Genomic DNA, 21,489 nt, shown 5'->3' on the forward strand with positions numbered 1-21,489 from the left:
GGTTTGCAAATTGTGCCTAATTCCATCACCAGGGAATAAATGCGCTGGTTTGCAAATTGTGCCTAATTCCATCAGGCCCGGCCAATGTAAGCTCATGTGCAAGCATTCGGAGCTTTCCCCCTGCATCGGCTCTTGACATCGGTGTATGAACGCAATTGGCGCTGTCATGAGCAGGTCGAGCTGCTGCATCTGCTTGATCGCTTCTATAACGACAGCGTAGTGATTTGGCGACCATTGAAAGCCGAAGTCATGTACTTCCTCAACTGTCCGATGGTAAATTTCCCTTGTGGCCGCTACAAGTTGTTCGTAGGTCGTGGGGTCCAATGTTCTATGCAGACAGCAAACTCTGGAGGGCTATTTTAGAATCACAGAAAATGGACCATTCCTATGGCGCTTCCTAATTGATGAATTGAAAGCAATACCGACCCAAGATGCCGGTATTGAGAAGGCACCGCATGTATTATCACGTGGTGTCTTGTGGTGCGGACTTCCTTTACACACTCCCGACCAACAGTGCGAACCAAAAATTCAAGGTCTTTCTTTGATAAAGAAAGAGCTTGAATTTTTTGGCATAGTAGTCACATGACTGCTTTTCCTCCTTCCCTTCAGTGTGTCTGTTGCAGTGGCGTCCCAGTGAGTATATATATGCTCCCCAGCTGGAATAAATCAATTGTTGAAAGTTAGCGCTCGTCCCGTGTTCCTGCTTGTCCCTGTGTCATTCTTGCGCTGTGTATCCCAGTTTGTATGTATCCCACCAACACGCCCAAACTTCTTCCCTGCTAGAGAATGTGCGGTCGTACGGCAAGATCCACGAAGCAGGTTCGCAACGGGAACTACCGTAGACGAAGGAAAGACCACGTTCGTAAGCACAAACGTCCCTGCTTCTCAGCGTTGTACACAGCTGCCCCACTCCGCTATCGCCATACCAGCCCTCTCGCCCCCGCTGCACCCCGTGTACCGGCTTCCAACCTTTCATTTGGCTTGTGGGTGTAGGATGTTTCATCTGGCTCTGATTAGCGTTCTCCCACTCACGCTTTCCCGATTCCTTTCCCCCGTTCAGGCCATCTCCCTTCACCTCTACGCATCCCCGAGCTGCTCGATTTTCGGTTTCCGTTTTTCCCGCGCCGTTAATGATTACCCAATCTATTAAAGCGGGAAGCTATCCGGAAGCGATATCTTCATTATGCATTTATTTCATTTTTCTGCCTGTTCCTTTCCGTTCTATTAAACGCGTGTTTTCATCCTTTCCGGCATCGATGAAGGGCTGGACACGTTATCGCGTTGCACTTTTGATGACCACCGGCGGTGGAAGCAGAAACAAGTGTACGGAGAAGAACTAGCCTTCGGCCAGCGACACGTAACTCAATTCGAGCGTTGCGGAAACAACACAAACATAAACGAAACAAAAAGTGAAACCGTCGTTGTGGGAGGAGTACGCCGGAAAGCCAATCTTTGTAGTTGCGTTATCGCGATGAGTGATGTCGGAAACGCGATCGTATCGGTTCATTGCAAGCGCGCGAACTTTTTGACATCACGCGAAATAGTAGTAAAGCGGGCTCGTCGCTTGGCGGTCTATGCTATAAATTTAGTTTTTCCCTCAAAAAGCCCAATCACCTGAATGAAAAAAAAGGAAGCAAGATATGAAAAAAGAAAGCGAAAATTACAACGCCGGCGTTTTCGATCGTTGCACCTCAGATCACAAAAGTTTCATTTACTTTACAGTAGCTTCCTTTCTTTCTGTCTTTTTCTTTCGGCCCACAAACGAAATCAAAGTACACCGACAAAGAAAAAGAAATTTCGATAGTGAGCTAGTGCCGAAGAAGAGGCTCGTGTGTAATTAATCCGCACATGACCGACTCATCAGGTTCCCCACAGGCTGCGTCGTTATGACCGCTTCTTTCACCTTCACGACTATGTGACAGCATGCAGTGCGCTTGCATTTTCGTGTTCACTTAACAGAATCGGGGAAGCACCAAATCTCTCTGATGAAACATTTCCAGTGAACGGCCTTGGAATGGGGAAAGAAGTTTAAATTGTTGCAAACTTGTTCCCCAAAATTTAATTAACGCTGAGCTGCGGCAAGCTCCCAAGTGCAAGCAGAGCCGTTCGGCGGGAGAAGCTGGCAGCCGATTTTCGACCGAACAAGCAGCAGCCAAACAGAAGACAGCTGCTGTTAGGTGCAGCTACCATAGCTCGGAAGAATAAGCGGGCACTCCCTAATACTCGCTCGCCCAATATATTTGTAGGCTACCTACTCCCTCATTGGCATGTGCACTCACACGCTCACCGGCACTCGCTCACAAGCCTATATTCACACTCACCGTCACTGAGGTTCATTCGCACCTAAGCGGCACTCATTCCTGTTCATATACGGGGCGACCACTTCTAAGTTTTCCGGAATTAAAAAATAAAATGAAACTCGCGTGTGGCAGATAGGGTAATTCTTGTACTTGAGCTGGATTATTCGAAGAGGCGGACATTAATAACACGAGAAATCGAAACGCATATTCAAGTAATTTTTAAAAATCCACGAATTAACTTCTTCATTATTTAAATTACGGCACACATTGCAATTTGCGAATTGTAGCCTGTGAACTTGCGAGACGTATCTTCCTTGAACTGAATCTCCAGATGCAAGGCTTGACAGATGCCTTTTGCTCCGGCTAACCACGTAGTATATCGAGTTAAAATGCCTTCAACGAGCGTGCCTGAACAGAACCAAGGCACCCTGTAACAAAAGTAAGGGCGTCTGCAACTCGAACATTACTTGCTCGCACATATACTTGTATTTCCGTGTAGCGCCTTAAAAAATAAACGACTAATATGCATGTTAAGTTGCAAGGACCTACTTACATGCTCACTTGACGAACCCCTACCTTATGCCGTTGACGGGTGTTGAAAATTGATTCAGTACATCGGGAGTCTGGTACAAGTAAATAACGCTGATATACGTATTGCATACGAAAAAGAAACTTGTTGCAGATATAGAGAGTTGTAAGTTTTCGACTTCGTATCCTTCACTATAGGAGCTTGGCAGAATACGCAAGCATTTCAAGACCGCGAGCGCGTACAAGTGGATGCTGTCGGCTCCCTTATGGACCACCACCTAATCACGTCGGGAGGTGAACGGAGCTCAGCACTTCTTTATACGAGGCTGGCAATGGGAAAGCTAGCCAATTACATTTGTTTTATTTTTGGCTCCCCTCTTCCAAGAAATATTTGTCGCGATGATGCCGAGAAGTTGTACAACGCTATACACGTGCATTAGTTATCACAAATTTTAGCTTCATGTAGCCTATCGTGCGCATTTCTTCTTTCTTTTTTGGGGGGGCACTAATTCCACCATATTACCTCTTGTGTAGCTTAGTTGCCCGCAAAGCAGCCAAGAAGCGCCTGCGGACACATCTGCTTGGCTCCAATGGACATCACAATTGCTCTCTGATTGGCTCAAAGGGGAAAAAAAGGTAATATTAGTAGAATAAACCGAAACGTTTATTCCTATTTATTTATTTATAAAGTTTATTCCTATCCTATCCTATCCGAAACGTTTATAAAACGTGTTCCTAGTCTTCGCAGTGCTAAGAATCCTCGCGAATGTGACTCAGTACGACAGTCAAGCAGCGCCGGTCGTCGGCGACCTATGTCTGTGAGTGGCTGCGCGAGAAAAAAGAACGTCATATCGGCGGCAAGGTTCGCGTGCTCTATATACATGGCACACGGAGGAATGACCGGCTGCATATGTTTGGGCGATTCACCGGGACTGCCATAAGAGGGCTTGGGTTGATACGGCACATTCGCTCCCTGGCTTCTTGGAGTGCGGATGCATTCCGCGTCGTCGGGTCGGCTCGGGCAAGACTCGCCGGTTGCGCAACGCATGCGCTCGAGTGAGCATCGGCACGCCAGAGGGGTCCGCACACGCACTTATATTCGAGCGAGAGAGAGGAGAGGTCGCCTTTCTCCCGCGCAGGCTACGCGAGGCCGCTTTCGATTGAAGGGAAAACGAGCGCGGAAGTGCCGATGCGCGTGTGTGCGTGTGTGTGCGCGCGCGCGGCGACGGCGTGTACGAAGGAGGAAAAGGGCCGGACTTGCAAGTGTGGCCAGGTGCGCATGTGTGAGCTGCAGAGGAAGGAAAACGCGAGCCGCCGCCCTTCTCTGCGTTGAGTGGTGCCGTAGACGAAAAAGAAGATGCGTGCCGACGCGGTTTTGCAGCACGTGAAGCGCGTACGATCGGAATGCACGCGAACCCGCGACGGGTTATTGCAGGATATCCCGAACTGCGAACCTCTCGGGGTCGGGTCAGAGAAGTGGATCGTGTTCCGTTAAGTACAACATGAGTTGAAAGTGTTGCTGTTAGCGCCCGTTTAACATGCGGCGCCCTGCGCGCCAGTGATGTGACGTGCGTGGCGAAACTTTTATTATTATTATTATTATTTTATTGATCGCACTTCTTATTTGAGTTCAGCGCCGGTGGTTCGATATTTCGCAGCTTCAATTACGTTAGCATCACGAGTGAGAGCCAAAGGAAAAAAAAAATCGTGCTGATTGCTGTAACGGACAGAGATGCCTTGTAGCCAGTGCTGTAACTAGGTAACGCGGACTCGTGTCAAGGAGGATAAGTACTTGTCAGTGGCCAATGAAGTACAAACTCGTGCAAGGTTGAAGATCATCCTCTAAAAGAAACTAGAGGTTAATTCCTGGCGCTTAGCCATTTTCTTTGTTTCAGGCAACCTCCCGCCAATGCTCTAAGACGCACAAAATCTTTCGCATGCCTCTGAAAAATAAGTAAGTAAAAGCATGGTATATGGCTTTCGTATTACCAGTATCGACAAATGTGCTTCCTGCTACAGCGTAAGCCTCTTGTTCAGGTCTCGATCGATGGAGTTCTCTTACAGCGAAGCTGTTTATGGCTAGGGTTCCGTGCATTTTTGTTCTGCGTGTGCAAAAACCGTGGGACGATCCCGGAGATAGTGCAATACCGTGTCGACCCGCAGTGAGGGTTAAGTGCCCTTCAAGCACTCCGTCAGCTTGCAAAAATGAGTTTAACATCGTTGGTCTAAATAGAACCCGTTTCACATATTAAGCTGATAAGAACAGATAGTACACTCTGACCCGCGTCGGCCGTGCCTACGTTCGCACTGCCCTCCCTTTGTTGGCGTTCCAAGCATCTTGCGTATCTCCCTTCCTTCCGCTCTCCCGCGGTGGCTGTCCGGTCGAAACGTCACGCGTTTCCTCCGGCATCTCGGGGCGGCGGTCCCGTCGTCCACGCGAACGCATATGAAAGTCACGGTAAGCGAGCTAGTACCTTTTATTTCAAAATTCTATGTTATCTCCGTGTCGTGTGCTTAACACCTTCGCTGGTCATCCACCTTCACAAAGTGGAATAACTCATGTTCTTTTTTAAATCTTTTTTCCTGACAAATGCACACCAAATGCGTTAGTGGAGAAGCTGCAGGTTAATTTTTTTAATTCTTTTATTTTAATTCGGAGCTTTTACGAGTCAAAACTACAATATGATTATGATGCACGCCGTACTGGCAGACTCCGCGTTAATTTTGACCATGTGGGATTCTCTAATGCGTATCCAATGCACGCTATGCACGGACGTTTTCGCATTTCCGCCCCATAGGAATGCGGCTGCCGCGGCCGGGATTTAATACCGCGACCTTGGGCTTAGCAGCGCAACGCCAAAGCCACTAAGCAACCATGAGTAATGACGAGAAAACATTCGGCAAGCGAATGGAAATAGAATCGCACGGAATTGGAGGTGAGCAGTCAGATGTCATGTAATTTGCCATGAAACAGGGGCCGAATTACCAAAGCTTCCCGTCCGTAAGTGCTCTTTCCCATTGGGCAGCCGCCTCCGCTAATCGAGCATCAGGATTGCCTGGAATATGCTTTTACGACGAATTCGAGCGTCAGGGTGGCATTGTAGAGTCACTGTGGGCTAGGATGCCTCGATGCGCGCGGCCCCCGAGAAGGGCGCGCGCATCGAGGCACCCTATACGGTGGCGTGTTCCTCTCTGGCGGCAAAGTGCGACGTCTTTCTCTGATCTTTGATGAATGATTCTGCAAAGCCGCACGCACCTGCTAGGAGCATTATTATTACTATCGTTGTTGTTGTTGTTGTTGCAGTTTTGTATTGTCGCCGTTGTTTAGTGTGTGTTACTTATATTTCTTAATTTTATGTTGCTTTCATGTAATGGCAGAAACGCGTTTATTTGCAGGTCTTCGAGGTCTTTGAATAGATGCGACAGCAAAGTATCGCACGTCTCATGTCAGGCAATCGCAACTGACTACCTGTGTAAAAAAAATTACCGACGATTACGGTACTCCTATAATGCTAAATTTGAGCTCAGCTCGACATGTGTTTTCACTTCGCAATATAGCGAGGCATCGCAGCGATCACCGCACCGGCAGGCAGAGCCGCGACGCGCGGCGCTATATATGGGCCGGCCACACAGTTGCCGCTTCCCGGCAACTGCAGCTTATGCAACCATAATCTTTGCCGGGAAACGCTCGCGGCGTATGCGCAAATGCGAGCTTTCTGGTTCTCTTTTCTTGCTTCCCCCGCACGGCCGCTGCCGCGTATGCGCGGACGTGAGCGCCTTCTGGTGATGCTTCAAGATGCCTTGCTCCGCCTTCCTCCCCATGCTTCCGCTGCATCTCCTTCTGCGCTTTCTTCCTCGCGCTCTCTTCGCTCTCGCCGTCTTTCATCCACCGTTGCGCTCCGCGTTCGCTCTTTCATCGTTCGCTGTGCTACGCCGAGGGAGGAGGAGGCACGCCGACGCTGAACGCAAGGAACGGGCGCTTAAGAGCTGCGCTCTAAAGAAGTCGCAGTTTCGCCTGAAAGGCGAAGCATCGATTGCGATAGAAAATTTGTAGACAACTATACGAAGTAAGGATAATAGTTTTATCGGCCGTATAAACTTGTAAACATTCGCTTACTAACTAAATTAGCAAACATGGTGCCACGCACGCAGAAGCAAACATGAACGCACTTCACTCGATGACCGCGCACACTCGCTGTCAAAATGCTGGAGCAAGAAAGCGCCGCGGCAGCAGCCAACCAATTGACCTTCGTGTTGCCTCACGCTTCAACGCGAACTAAGCGGCTACAACACAGTGCACACGAAGCTATCAGCACTCGGAGCACTGTGTCCCCATCGCAGACCGCATCGCAGATGGCCTGCGTGGTCACTCCAGCCGCAGAAATGCGGCTGGGGTGTCCATGTCGCAATAAAATAAAAATAATTGTGTATTTGTGCCCAAGTGGCCTGCTCAAGGGAGAAAAGCGCGGTCATTTTGTTTGTCGCTGCTGAATATTTATGAATGCCTAAATGTTGCTTGCATGCGTGATGTCACCCTGGCATCCTTCTTCTCATTTAACAGGACGCGCAAACATGGCCAAGTCCTTGTCACTTCTTGTTTAAAGACTGCATAATTGTCTGCGATATTGAAATAAACTTAAAACTTGAGTCTAGCTGCATTTGAAAATCAGAATTGCATCATTATTCCCTATTATGAGTTGCGTATGCTCCTTTCTAGACTCTTCTGCCTATGTCAGGGGACAATATACCTTATAATATTACTGAATATGTCACTGTTTAAGAAAGAATGGCGCAGTACTCAAACCTGTTAAGTTCAACGCAGAGGGCCATTATTGTGTTAACCATTCTGAAGCCTGTAGTATACGGTAATTCTATATAACAATTTTGGACGAACAAGCCCTACACATGACGCCTCTGCCTAGAGGAATAAAAATTTACGCGGCTTCTAAATTTGCTTCTTTCCTTTATTACCTTCGCCTTTATACTACGAATTTCGAAAGATGATTTGCCACGTGCCACTGCTTTGTGCTTGTTCAAAATTCGCAGCGATATTATGCACTATACTACGCAATATTATGCTACAATATGCGATATATTAGGCGCTTTGTGTGAGCATCTCTATTATGTGTGTCGTCGTCTACGCGCCTTTCACCTCAGGATATCGTATATTTCGCACTCTGCATTGTTTATTAAAGCAGTGAGAGTATTTATTTGCAAGGTGCATCTGGAAAAACAAACGCAGTTGTATGTTCACGTCCTCATCGCAGCAACGAAATGCTGCAAAGACATAGACATGATTTCGATACCTGCTTGGAAATAGATGTTCGAACAAAGGAGGCAAACAGCAACGACGGCAAGTATGTCACTGTATGCGGTGCGGACCAGAACATGAAGTTAAGTGAAAACAAAACAATAGCAAGCGCTAAACCTTCTTTTGAAGCTTTTGCAATTGAATCGCAGGTCACCTTATATCACCTGAAACCTTACGCTTCTTCGTACGCAATAAGCGCGATTTTTACTCTGCGTACTGCCTTCCGCACACCTTGCAAAGCGTCGCGCGCATCAGGAAAATATGAACTCAACAAACTAAAAAAAGAAAAAAGAAAGAAAAAAGAAAGAGAAAAGAAAGAGAAAAGAAAGAAAGCAACAGGGACGGCAAAAAATCCGAAAAATTTCTTCCATCACAATCGATGCTCAGATTTCCGCGGATATGGATGATTTCGTCAAAGCGCTTCCTGCATGTAGGCCACGCTCCTCTACAGCTATAAAGACCAACGCACCGTGTCGTGGCTGATATTGAAGCACGGAAATGGTACAATGCAGACACCTTCGACGTTTCAAGAAGGCGTTAGCTCGACTTCACTGTGATGCCCATCCGTGGACTGAAACTATAATCTTCCTTATATCAGCAGCATTCCATTATGCGACCGCCGCAGCACGCGGTCATTCTTATGAATCCGTGGCGCGAACCGATCATTACGGTGACGGCAGCAGCGCGCGATTCAGGGACCGAGTCAGTTAACCAAAAGGCGGCTGGGCAGGGATAGCGGCGCTGCTCATTCGCGTATTTCACGATCCACGGTGTCGTAATGATCGCGCATCCGTAAATGTACGCACTTCCTTGGTCCAGCCTCTCCTGTAACTTCCCCGCGGTCAGCGAAGGTCGATTATGTCCTTCCCAGTCGATTTGTTCGCTACAAGGCAAAGCGACCGGCCGGTACTCTTTTTCTTATTCGCTTTTCTTTTTTCATTTAATCGAATCTTCCACTGCTGCTGACGCTTCCAATTCCGTGCGGCTCACTTACCGCCGTGGTTCAGAGGCTACGGTGCTCTATAATGTTCAGAACAAAGTCCCGGGTTTGATTGCCAGACGCATGATCGCATTCCAATTGGCGCAGTTGCAAAATGGCAGGTCCGTGTGCGCAGATTTCGTGGCACTTTACTGTATCCTATGTAGACAAACTTAAATCCGAAGCCCTCAGCTAACGTGTCCTTCATAGCAAAGCGAAGCGCCTGGACGTCTAGAAAACAGCTCAAGTCATCTCATCGGCGCAGGTCACTGCTCATAACGCTAGATGGCATCTAGCCCGCAAGATGTGTGCAGTACAGCGCTTCGATATGCAGATATCTCGAAACGGCGCTGTCTGATGGAATCGCTTTAGAAAATGCCGCTGCCGCCTCATAGCTACCGTCGCCGACGGCGGCAGAATGTTGCCGGCGGCGGCTTCCCCGCGGAGCCGCACGCTAGCAGCCGTGAGATCTGGGTCGTACATCGGCGCGAAGGCTCGCCTACGGCGCGCGCACACACACACACACGCACACGCGCACACACACAGTTACTTACGATATACGGCTGATTAGCTGACCTTCACCCCTTTAGAGAAGTGCGCATCGTGCCATTACATTTGCGTCCCCCTAGCGGCTGCCTTTATGCCGTCTATTCCATCCGACGTTCCCCGCAGAGCGCTTTTTTCCTTTTTGGCCTTTTTTTTTGGCTCGCACTTGTTGCTCTCGCCTGCCTGGCGGCCGCAGCAGCACCTCAATCGTCCGTGCATCCCCACTACCGATAGATGGAACGCCTCAACCGTGAACAAGTGTAGGTCAATTTCTTGTGGGGGGCTGTGAAGACAAGGTCCCGAAGGGACTGAAACCTGCGAAGCAACAATTTTAGCTCGCCTTCTTTGTATACCTTCTTATCTGCATTCCTGCTCTACTAATACGAGAATATGCTACTCATACATTCGCGCCGTTGCTATATACTTGCGAGCGCCTTTGGCACAAGCGGATTTTCGGTGTTCATCCCATGCTGCAGGATTGAATTCATTTGGTGCTCCCCTGGATCGATTTGGCCGCCGTTAGCCTATACTTGACTCACTTTTTCTTACTTCACTGTTTTTTTCACGCCATCAGTTTTCCCGTTTCTCTTGCGCCCATTGTTTCAACGGACATTCTGACCATGGCGTGCCACAGGGTGGAGTGTTGAGCCCCATATTGTTCAACCTCGTCCTGGTAGGACTTGCGGAGTATTTACTGCGGACAATTCATGTCTAATATACGCCGACGATATTTGCATCTGCACTCTTAAAGATAAAGTTAGTAAATAACTAGTAAATGCACGCGTTTACCAGATTACTATGTATTTCACTACAGTCTTACTAGTTCTGTACAAGCCAGCGGCTAGTAAAGCTAGAAAATGCTGCCTTTACTAGCCAGAAAGGCTTCTTAGTAGTTTTTACTAAATAAGTACAAAGTTACTAGCTCGTGTGGCCGTGGCCTATTATACTGTGATTGTGAGTCTTGCGTAAAATTGACATAAACTGTAGTGTTGTTCATAATGTTGGACTAACACTTGCGTGCGACGTCGTAGCACACATATATGCAAACAGTAGGCTTTAGAAAATTGTGCACAAAGCTTTGATTATTTAACCAAATACATAGGCGCTCACCGGTGCAACATGTACTCCCTCAAACTAGGGCTCTAAATACTCTTGACGTTGCTCTTCAGTAAATGTCGCGTAGCGTGTCTGTCGTTCTTTGTGCTCTTGCCTATCGTTGCTTGTGAAGATATTCATAGTTATGCGAAGTAGCCTGCCTTAATGTACCTGGTAAGCATTACGTATATATACTCTTCTCTTTTTTTTTCGTGTATATTTATCATTTTACTTTTCTTATGCTTCCACAATACTGTCAACTTCATATGACAATGCAAGCGGAACTTATAGATCGAATAGCTAGGCCCCATTGTATTGTTGGCAATTATATTTCAGTTGCGTTAGTAACAGCACTACCGAGGTAGCGTTTAGTTAGTACTAAGTTAGTGACCTTTTTCTAGCTTCAGCAGGCAGTGAAAAGTACTAACCATCATTTTACTACCCGCACTGACTAAGAAGGTAGCGCTTTTGGGCAAGTAACATGTTAGCACTTAGTTAGTGAATATGACGACCTTTTTTTTTAAGAGTGTGGGCCTCTGCGGTGACTCGCCCACAGGTGCGGGCCAGGCTTCAGCGGGCGGCAACCTTGACCGCGTCTTCGAGAACGAGGCCTCAGTGCGCCTACCGAAAAGTGCGCATTGGTTGGCTTTACGCGCAAACAAATGTCATTGTATCCCGTTTCAATCAACGGTCAAGCTGTGTCCTATGCTAAGACGCATCGCTTTCTGGGTGCGGCTGCGAGGAGACGATTGAGCACCTCCTTTGTGACTGTCCCCGTTACAAAGTGCCAAGAAAAGTGCTCGTGACCGCGCTCGAAAAACAGGACAATCGCCCCTTTACAGAGGAAAAAGCTCTAGGACACTGGTCCAGACGGGCTTCGGCACTCAAGGCCTTAAGGGCTTTGTTGAAGTTTTTTAAGGACATGCGAATTGGGCGACCGCCTTTAAATGTTGTAGCGCGTAGTTTCGCGTTACTGTGAGAATTTTCTGGTTTCCATTTTTTCCTCTTCTTCTTTCTCCTTTTATTCCCTTTACCTCTTTCCCCAGCAAAGGGTAGCCAGCCGGTACTTACACTGGCTAACCTCCCTGTCTTTCCTCCCCTTTGTCTCCTCCTCCTCCTCCTCCTTCTGGGTGTCATCATTCACTGCAACCTCTCGTGGAGCCCTCACTGCGTCTCTCTGAAGAAGAAGTTAGTTGCCATTGCTCAGGGCTTCAAATTTCTCTGTGGGAAAAAACTGGGGTACACTAGTCCACTCTATGCTGCTTCTGTACAGGGTACTGTTCCTGGGACTCCTACGTCACAGTCTACCAGTTTTGTCAAATACGTGCAAGACGAACATTTGCGCTTTGGAGAGCATACACGGTCTACGCACGTGTTTAGGGCTGCCTCAGTACAGCTCAACAACAGCAACAATTGCCATCGCGGGAGACCATATGATCCAGACACGCGTATAGCTGTAGACTCTCTCAGAGCGCACATTCGCCATCTGTAAAGCATCGCCGACCATTACTTAGCTTACCTACCAGCCAAGAGAGCTCAAGCGACCTTTTCAAGAGTGGTTAGCGGTCATCAAGAGTGCATACCGTCATCTTACATATATATACACCGGCGGCGAAGCCTTCATCTCCCCTGTGGTGCCTGCGACAGCCTCAAGTGAATTTAGCGTTTTCCGGAATTACAAAGCAGGCCAGTCATCCGTCGCAGACTCTGAAGCAACTGACGCTCGTATTACTGCACCAGACATATCATGACCGCATATATATATATATATATATATATATATATATATATATATATATATATATATATATATATATATATATATATATATATATATATATATATATATATACCGATGGTTCGACCTCACATACCAGCTCAACTGCCGCATTCGTCGTTCCAGATAAGCAGGTTACAGTTAATTAAGTTCAAAGTGACACACATGACTACATCAACGACGGCAGAACTTGCAGCCCTCCATGCCATGACCTACGTCACCGAAAAGCCGGCACAGAAATGGATCATATTTTGTGACTCTAAGGCAGCTCTTCACAGTATCAAGTCTGCCTTCCATCACAGAACTTACGAGGAGATGATATCTGACATCAGGGAAGTACAGCACCATGCTCTGGAAATAGGGCACAATATAATATCCCAGTGGATTCCTGCTCACTGTGGCATCGTTGGCAACGACATTGCTGACAGGGCTGCCTGGTCTGGCCCCGAAAGCACCCAGACGCGTCCAATACCTTTGCCGAGGGCGGACACTTCCAGGGAACTTCGCCTGCTTGCACGCAAAAAGTCGCAAGCTTTCTGGAGTTCAAGTGCCTTCAATTGCCGATTACATGAGCTGGACCCCTTGCTACGGCTACAACTGCCATCTAGCCTTTCTTTCGGCAAAACAACCTTGCTGTATCGCTTGTGGCTGCGAGTGGCGTTCACGAATGCTTACTCCTATCGTATAAGAATGGCCGAGAGCCTGTCTCTCAGGACAACGTTAAACCGACTAGACTCGAGACCCTTCTCCGAGTCAAAAAATACTCGGGCCGTGGCCACACCCGTCACTGGCACAAAAAGCGATTCGTGTTCCAGCACAGTACTTGAAGTGTACCGGTTTGAGAGACCGCTTGTAGTGTTTCTCTGCGTCCTCCCACGCGCACTCAGTGTTCACTGTCTCCCTCTTTCTATTCCCCTTTCCCTTACCCCAAGTGTAAGGCAGCAAATAGGGTGCTCGTCTGGTTGACCTCCCTGCCTTTCCTCTCCTTGCTCTTTCTCTCTGACCATCCGCTATCGAACAAGCAGAGTATAGGTACTCTTCAATGCTTGCACACGCACAATTTTGTCAAAATTTTCTTTTTATTATTATTACATGCTTTATCTAATTTGCTATTTATTATGTCCATAAGTACCAGCCGAAAGTATCAGTCTACCGTACAACATGTTGCCTCCAACCTACATATTCCTTTCGACTCAATGGAGCGTTCTTGCTCGACTGGGCTTTTCAGCTAAATTTAACTGTGCGTTCTGTTTTCGTTTTAAAAATCCAATTTCGATTCCCTTTTCATTGAGCGTGAACCGTCCAACTCGATCGACTTTATTTTGTTGTGGACGTTCTGAATCGCGAATTCGTTAAGAAGTTTCGTTAAAAATTGTTTAGTGAAAAATTCTTGTTAATTAAACGTCACTTTTTAACAGGATATACAAAACATACATTGCCACATTATTGTTCGGTATACTTAAGGGCGCGATAATATGGAAATCGCTGGATAGTATTTGCTACAGGGCTCCGCCTTCTTGTTGTGCCACACATCTTTGAGTGAGCATTCATCGCGGTTACCTGAGCTTCCCTGCATGCTACTGATGACCAGCCCTACATGCAAGACGGGTGAAGGACCCATCACTAATGACTCGAAAGTGCATTGGTCGACGTGAAACGGGGGAGGGTCACCAACATCAAAGACTTCTCCCGTGAGGCTATTTTCTGCTATAGATGCACATATATTCTATAAACTTTTACGTTTCATCTGCGTCTGCGCCAAGAGTCCGTCTCTCGTCCTCCACCTCCAAGTCACAATAGTCGATGGCAGCTGTTCGCTTGACGGACCAATATCTCAACACTTCTGTGCACTGGGGGCCACGTGCAATAACAAAATGTTCATGCTTTTGCGACTTCACTACGATGGAACAAGTGGAAATGTTGAGGCTCAACATCTCATTGGACGCGAAGCAGTGAAGCATCACACATGACTGCTATACAATGCCACCATGCCTCGATCCTTTAGTCATATGGCACTTGAAACCTAGAAACCGGATTTCCTCTGTTCGTCCGTTCATTGCGATGCACCATCGTCATAACGCCACTGCCGTCCAAATCAATGACGAATGAAATGGTCTCTTCAGCTCACAGCAGCGGGCACATCCCTCGTCATCTGCGCTTGCTTGATGGGCGCCTCTGTACGACTATTTTTACTCATGTTCGAGGAACTCATTGCGGTGACTGTCGCGGTCGGCCTACTATACTTGGTTTTATTTTTTTGTGGGACCAAAACAACCCATGCAGCCAGGGGCCAGTAAGGGGAACATGAACGTCTCTTTAGCTAACCAATTGATGCGCAGCAGAAGAACCCTCTGCGCCATAGACGCGTGAGAAGAACGCAAACCCGCCATTTGTGGCAAAGAGAGAGAGAGACGCCAGCTAGGCGGCACTCGTCGACGGACACGCAGGCGAGTCCAGCCGCAAACAGCTACACGCACACTACTGTCGGCCGTGTCTGTGTTCGAGCGCTCTTCTCGCTTGCGAGACGGCGGGTTCGCTGCCGCGCCAGCGACACATTTCGGCACCGTCAGGTGCCCTCGCCGCACGTGGCAAGAGCGCCACAGCAGCAATCCTGCGCTCGCTCCACGTCGCGCTGCATCTCCCCTCCTCGTCGAAGAGACGCTAAAACGTGCTTCCTCGCTTCCTGAGTAAGTGCGCTCTTGCGGGGCCAGCTGTAGCGACGACGGCTTTTCTCTCACGAGCGTGTCGTCTTGTTTTCGGGACGCCGGCGTCTTTCTGAGCACGCGACCGGAAGACTGGCTCCGCAGCGGCCCTCTCCCCTTCCTGTTGGACTTCTCTTTTATTGTGTCCTCGCACTGGCGTGGACGCCGGCGTTGCGGCTGCCGAGCTTCCTGCAACCGTGTGGCTTTACCGGCTCTCGTGCTACCGGAACACCCGGCGGTGGGCGCCTTTCTGAAAGCCGATAGGCGAGATGGTCGCGCGCGAGTTGGAACTGCAACCGGCCTCGAGCAGATCGATGACAGCTCTGTACGCTTCCACGGTGCCCGAAAATGTTCTGCATCGAGCGCTGGAGTACGCACAACAAGTTCGAGTGCGGTAAATTTCGCCCGATGCTTCCCCTCAGTAGCCGCAATTCCACCGGTGCATATATAGCCCTAAATATTTTGAAAGGAGCCGCTAGACGTGTCGAGCCCTTGTGTTACGCTGCAAAAGATAAGCAACAAATCTACCGTTCGCATAAAAGTCGGGGCTCCTTTCGCAAAATATGGGTATAGTAATCTGCAGCCCAGCTAGCTCTTATACGTACCTTCCTGCTTGAGGAAGACAGCAGTTCACACTGAGGTTAAAACGTGCGCACGTTTTTGTAGCAGCGTAAAAGGGGCGCACAATCACTCTAGTTGCTGACAGCCGCCTGAGTGCATGCGAGGTTACCGATGTCAACGCGTCATACGACTGCTTTGCATTCCATAAAACGAAACCACAGGTTTCAACACTCCTCATCTGGACTGCAGGCAGGAAACCTTTATATAAAGACGTCTACTGCTTTATCGCTATGTGATAATCCGGTGACGCGCCTTTTGAACAAGCGCGCACGTTTCTCATTGTTCGAGTAGCGTAAGCTAAACGCAGATTATTGTAAAATTTATTCAGGGGGGCACATATTACGTCACATACAGTAGCCGCCAACATAACCAGCATTGCGCGCACATCGCCGCACGAAGCAAAGGATATGCAATGACCTGCGTTTTTAAAACGAAGTCTTCTTTGCCTCTTCCTTCGACTCTGCCAGTGCTGCTCCTGCTGCTGTCTTGCGCGCCGCGTCGGGGGTCGGTGGAGAACGCGTCTAGTGTACATGGTAGGAGCGCGGGAGACCTTTCTAACGAACTTCGGAGGCGTCGCAACAATGCCTTCTGGAGCTCCCTGGCCGTCGACACACCGCCCTCTGGAAGGTTGTAATGCAGAAGCTGCAGCGCTTACCTTTGTACTCACGCGCAACAGGCCGGAGGGAAGATAGAATTGTAGACAGAGGAGACAGAGAATGCGTTATGCCAACGCCGTGACGAAACGGGTGAGCTTTCGCTCCTGGCAGTTTGCGTACATGGGACGATTGCGGGGGAAGGGAAAGGCGCCGTCAGAAAGCATGTTTCGTTTGGAGTCTCTTCAATAAAAGAAACGCTGCTACTTGACATGGCGACAGTTGCGGACAAATTGTAAACATATAATAATAATAATAATAATAATAATAATAATAATAATAATAATAATAATAATAATAATAATAATAATAATAATAATAATTCAAGGTATGGTACGGCCCGTTTCTGCTATTCCTGAAAAATAAACGCCGTACACACTTGATTAAAGCACTGCGGCGTCAAAACGACAATACGCAAGAGGTGGTCCAGCATCATCACTACTTCAGACCCGCCGTGGTTGCTTAGTGGCTATAGTGTTGGGCTGCTAAGTGCGAGATCGTGGGATTGAATACCGGCCACGGCAGCTGCATTTCGTTGGGGGCGAAATGCGAAAAGACCCGTGTACTTAAATTTAGGTGCACGTTAAAGAACCCCGGGTGGTCAAAATTATTCCGGAGTCCCCCACTACGGCGTGCCTCATAAAAAAGATAGTGCTTTGGGCACGTAAGAACCCCATAATTTATTACTATTATTAAACACTTCAGCCACGATGTCCCTACCCTGCAACACTGGGAGGCCGCGCTGCGTGACGGAAGCCCATGGTGGCCAGCGGGCGCTGGTCCGTCGGGCACGGGACGTGGCAGCAGCTATATTTCCTAAGGTATATAAAAGGATTTCTCTATGGCACCTACCGCGCGGTGTGCCGTGTGAGAGAATGACAGTGCTAACATCCTCGCAGGCTACGGACAATGGCGCACAACAATGCACCGAACAAACACGTCTCGCTGGGCGCTTTGTGCACTACTTAGACAGACAGAAGTGGTGCACGCAAGATAACATTTGACACGACATCATCAATGTCGTATGCCGTCGAAATCGCCATCAAATTCCGTCACTGAACACAAACAGCACAGAAAGCTTCGCGTACATCAAATCCCTAGTGCGTGGGATCTGCACATTTGTATCCTATAACAACTTTAAAGTAAGGTTATTCGTTTACCGCTGCCTTGCTCTCAGTCAAATTTCGCAAGGAAGCTGCTTCCTTTTTTTTTCTGCATATTTGGACAAAACACTGGCCATAGTTGTCTGCCTCGTTTGTCCGGACGTTTAGTTGCGTACGGGCGGCGAAACCACTCCAAACTGCGCAGCAAATATCCGATTACGAAGCGGGAATACAAATGGACGAACCAGGCAAGCACAGATGCCCAGTGTTTAAGTGTTTTATTGAACGATGCAGACCAAAAAACATAAAGATTTCCCTGGGAAACTTGAGCGAAAACTAAGCAGCGTTAGGCATTAAATCTTATTACAGAGTTGTTGGAATAATATTGCATGACTACTGTACCAGTGACGTTCTTTGCGTAGCCGTACCGCATAATTCTGCCTCCGGGCAGAATTATGGGATGTAGAACGTCTCAACTTAGCATGCAAAAGCGCAGTAAGGACGTAAGAATTGCTTTAGCTAGTCCAACAAAGCATTCATTATATCATACGCATTCGCCCTACCATAATTCCTCGATTATTTTATATCGTATTTTGTCAACGACATAAATAAGATCCCTTTCTTCGATGAATAAGTCAATTAATCTGAATGAACAAGTGAATGACCCCTGGTGCTGTTCAAGAAAGCGTTCGTCCATGATATGGACCTACTCGAAAGGCGCCCACGATCAACCGAAGGTGGTGTTTGATTCTCTCCGATGATGTTTACGCACATCAGAAACTGCCGTCTAACCTAAATTTGTTAAATACCTCTTTTTAAATTTTTTATTGATATGATAGAAAGAGATGCTAGCGCGCAGCTAATAAGCCGGCTATTCCTTGTCACGTGTACAAGAAGTGTTGTAAAAGCGTGGCACTCCTATGCACTCATGGACACAGGGCCTCTTCAATGAACGTCTTTATGGTCGACGCCAACATTGAGTTTTCTTTCATCTTACCAAACGTGAAACGCAATGCATTTGCGTTTATGACCTGTCAAGCCACATTTAGCGTGGGCAAAATACAAATTGCACAGTTTCGCGTTACACGAGTGCGCCTCCCACATCTCACGAGTTCTTCCTTCTCGCCTACGCTTTCCCTGGAAACCTTCCCGCTTTATATCTCTTCGTGCTCGTGTGTACAATACGAAGTCCGCTTCGCGGCCCTTTCAGCATAAGGCGTCGGACCGGTATCTGTCAATCTGCTTTTTTTTTTTATTTTACATACGCCATCTTCGAACATCCCAGAATATACAGGCTGGATTTTTCCTTTGCGTGTTTGCCAATGCAGGGTAGATGTTAGTTTATATGAAAGCCGGCATGCAGCCACAAGAAGGGGAAAGCGCGACTCGGTGAAGGTGCATAATTTCCTTTCATTATAACCACGGTGGCGTGGTCACGTTAACACCCCCCTTCCCCTGCCTCTCTCTCTCCTCTCTATCTCTTTTCTTTTTTCTTTTTTTCCAGAGAGCAGTGCTTTACGAATTCAGTGCGATTACCTGTGATTCTGCTTTCTGCGCCTTCTCGCGAAGGCTGAGATTCGCCTTAAATATACTCGTGAGCCGAGTGCGAGCAGACGCTTCACGGTAGACTAACTTAGTTTGAGGAAAATACAGTTTCGATCACGCGCGCTCAGCCACGCGTGCAATGGCCATGTCGCGCCTGCCTTCGCGCCAAGTGCCCGACATGGTCGGGGCTCGTGTCGGTGGCTTTGCGGCGGGCTGCATATTGCAGGCACTGGCGTTGCATGAACACTCCCGGGAGAGCGCATTAATGCAGCAACGCGCCTCTGCTGCTGAAAGACCTATCAGACGTCAGGTCTTCGTTCATTTTACCTGCTTGGTATACAAAGCCATGGACACGTGCAAATGAGAAGATAATTTTTCAGACACACACGCACACACACGCACACGAATGTAATTCTGGGTTTTACGTGCCAAAACCACAATTTTATTATGAGGCACGCCGTGTAGTGGGGGACTCCGGATTAATTTCGACCACCAGGGGATCTTTAACGTGCCCCCGATGCACGGGACAACGGACGTTTTTGAAGCATTTCGCCCCCATTGAAACGCGACCTCAAGCTTAATAGTGCAACACTAAAGCCGCTAAGCCAACACACACACACACACACACACACACACACACACACACACACACACACACACACACACACACACACACACACACACGCACGCGCGCACGCACGCGCACACGCGCACACGCGCACACGCACACGCACACGCACACACACACACACACACACACACACACACACACACACACACACAGTTATATGCAACCTAGAGCTATTGGCACAACCCACTGATACTGCGGATTTGAATTTCTCCATCGAGATTTATTTTGTCTCTCACTGAGACCGAGATAGAGGTTAACCAGAGGTAGTTCCGGTTGGCTACCCTGCACGCGGGAAGGGGTAGAGAGAGAGAGAGAGCAAACAAACCGCGCACGCTATAAAACGGTAGCGGCCGGCGTTCTTAGTCAATCATGGAGGCCCGTAGACCGCAGGAACCTTGGTAGCACAAATAATGCCTTCTGCGCGAAGTTTCTTTGGGAGCACTGGCCTATACATTTTTGTTCTGATAATAGACGATTGTCCAATTGGTCCAGCACACTGCACATCACTTACCCCTCGGCATGCACAAAATGCACGTGCTATGCATCATATGGATATAGGATACATTAGAGGGTCAGTATTTGCATACATTGTTTTCGCTTGATATTCATTACTTGACATGCGTTCCTCCGAGTGGCCTACCCCGGCGATAGCGTGGTCGCGGCTTTGTGGAAGCCAATGACGAAGAGCAAGAATAATGGAAGAGGAAGAAAATCATTGTTACAGAATTGATTCCAGACAAATTTAGCGTTGATGGGCAATAAAAGGCTCATATCTGCCAATTGTCTATACATAGTCAAGAAACGACCAAGCCGCATGTCATGTCAGCATAGCCTTACCGCTCTGTCCGATCGAGAGAGAGGGAGAGAGAAAGAGAGAGAGAGAGCAAGGAGAGGAACGGCAGGGACGTCAACCAGACGAGCGTCCGGCATCACACACGCGTCCCTGATGCCGGACGAGCTGCCAGGAGCTGTGTTGAATTCACTCGTGGCAGCCTGTTCCGTTTCAGTTCTGCAAAGAGCCTGCGTATGGCGATTTCAGTACACAATAAAGAACCCGCATAAACAAATGTGGTGCAACTTGTTCTCATTGCATGGCTTGCCTATACTGCTCGCTACAAATTGGAGGAAAAAAGGTAATATTACATTACAGCAGCAAATAGCACAAATATATTTGGTGAGCCACACGTGGAGACACTTTCGCGTGCCATCCAGAAACAACTAGGACAGCAGGTTGCTCTTGCGTCCGTAGACGTTCTTTGTCTATAGGGCGGTGTTCTCGTATGAATGTCTCCGATAATGTCACTTTCCTGTACGCGGCGTCCACTGAGTATATATAGACTGCAGCGCAAGCGGACCCACGGCAAACGAAATAAACGGTGGGCGGGAACCCTCCCCTTTAAATTTGCTTTAGGGTCGCGTGCAGTGCATTGACATGGTGGGCACCAGACACGTCGTGACGTCAGTAAGTGCCTGCCCGTCACTGCAGAGAGACCTCGCACTGTAGGTTATTATGCGTGACGCAGAACTGAAGGTAAGCGCCACCGCAAGTTATTCGTCATTCACTGAGAAGGCAGCCCTTAGTAGCCGGACTCGATAAAGAAAACTCGCCGCGAGGCTCACGGTGCGAAGTACTCGGAAAGCAAACGGAACAGCCCACGGATAGAGCATGCAGACTGCCGCCGCCTCTCTTTCGACAGC

The 21,489-nt window shown here is 48.3% G+C and overlaps 1 protein-coding gene and 1 pseudogene across 1 annotated transcript in view; both read right to left on the reverse strand.

Moving 5' to 3' along the window:
- LOC126548108 (lysosomal alpha-mannosidase-like) overlaps positions 1-21,489 on the reverse strand; it is a 518,622-nt gene that overhangs the window by 425,320 nt on the left and 71,813 nt on the right. The window lies entirely within an intron of this gene.
- LOC126548689 (U2 spliceosomal RNA) lies at positions 4,943-5,122 on the reverse strand (annotated as a pseudogene).

Source organism: Dermacentor andersoni, chromosome 1 (assembly GCF_023375885.2).
Source record: "Dermacentor andersoni chromosome 1, qqDerAnde1_hic_scaffold, whole genome shotgun sequence".
Lineage (NCBI taxonomy): Eukaryota > Metazoa > Arthropoda > Arachnida > Ixodida > Ixodidae > Dermacentor > Dermacentor andersoni.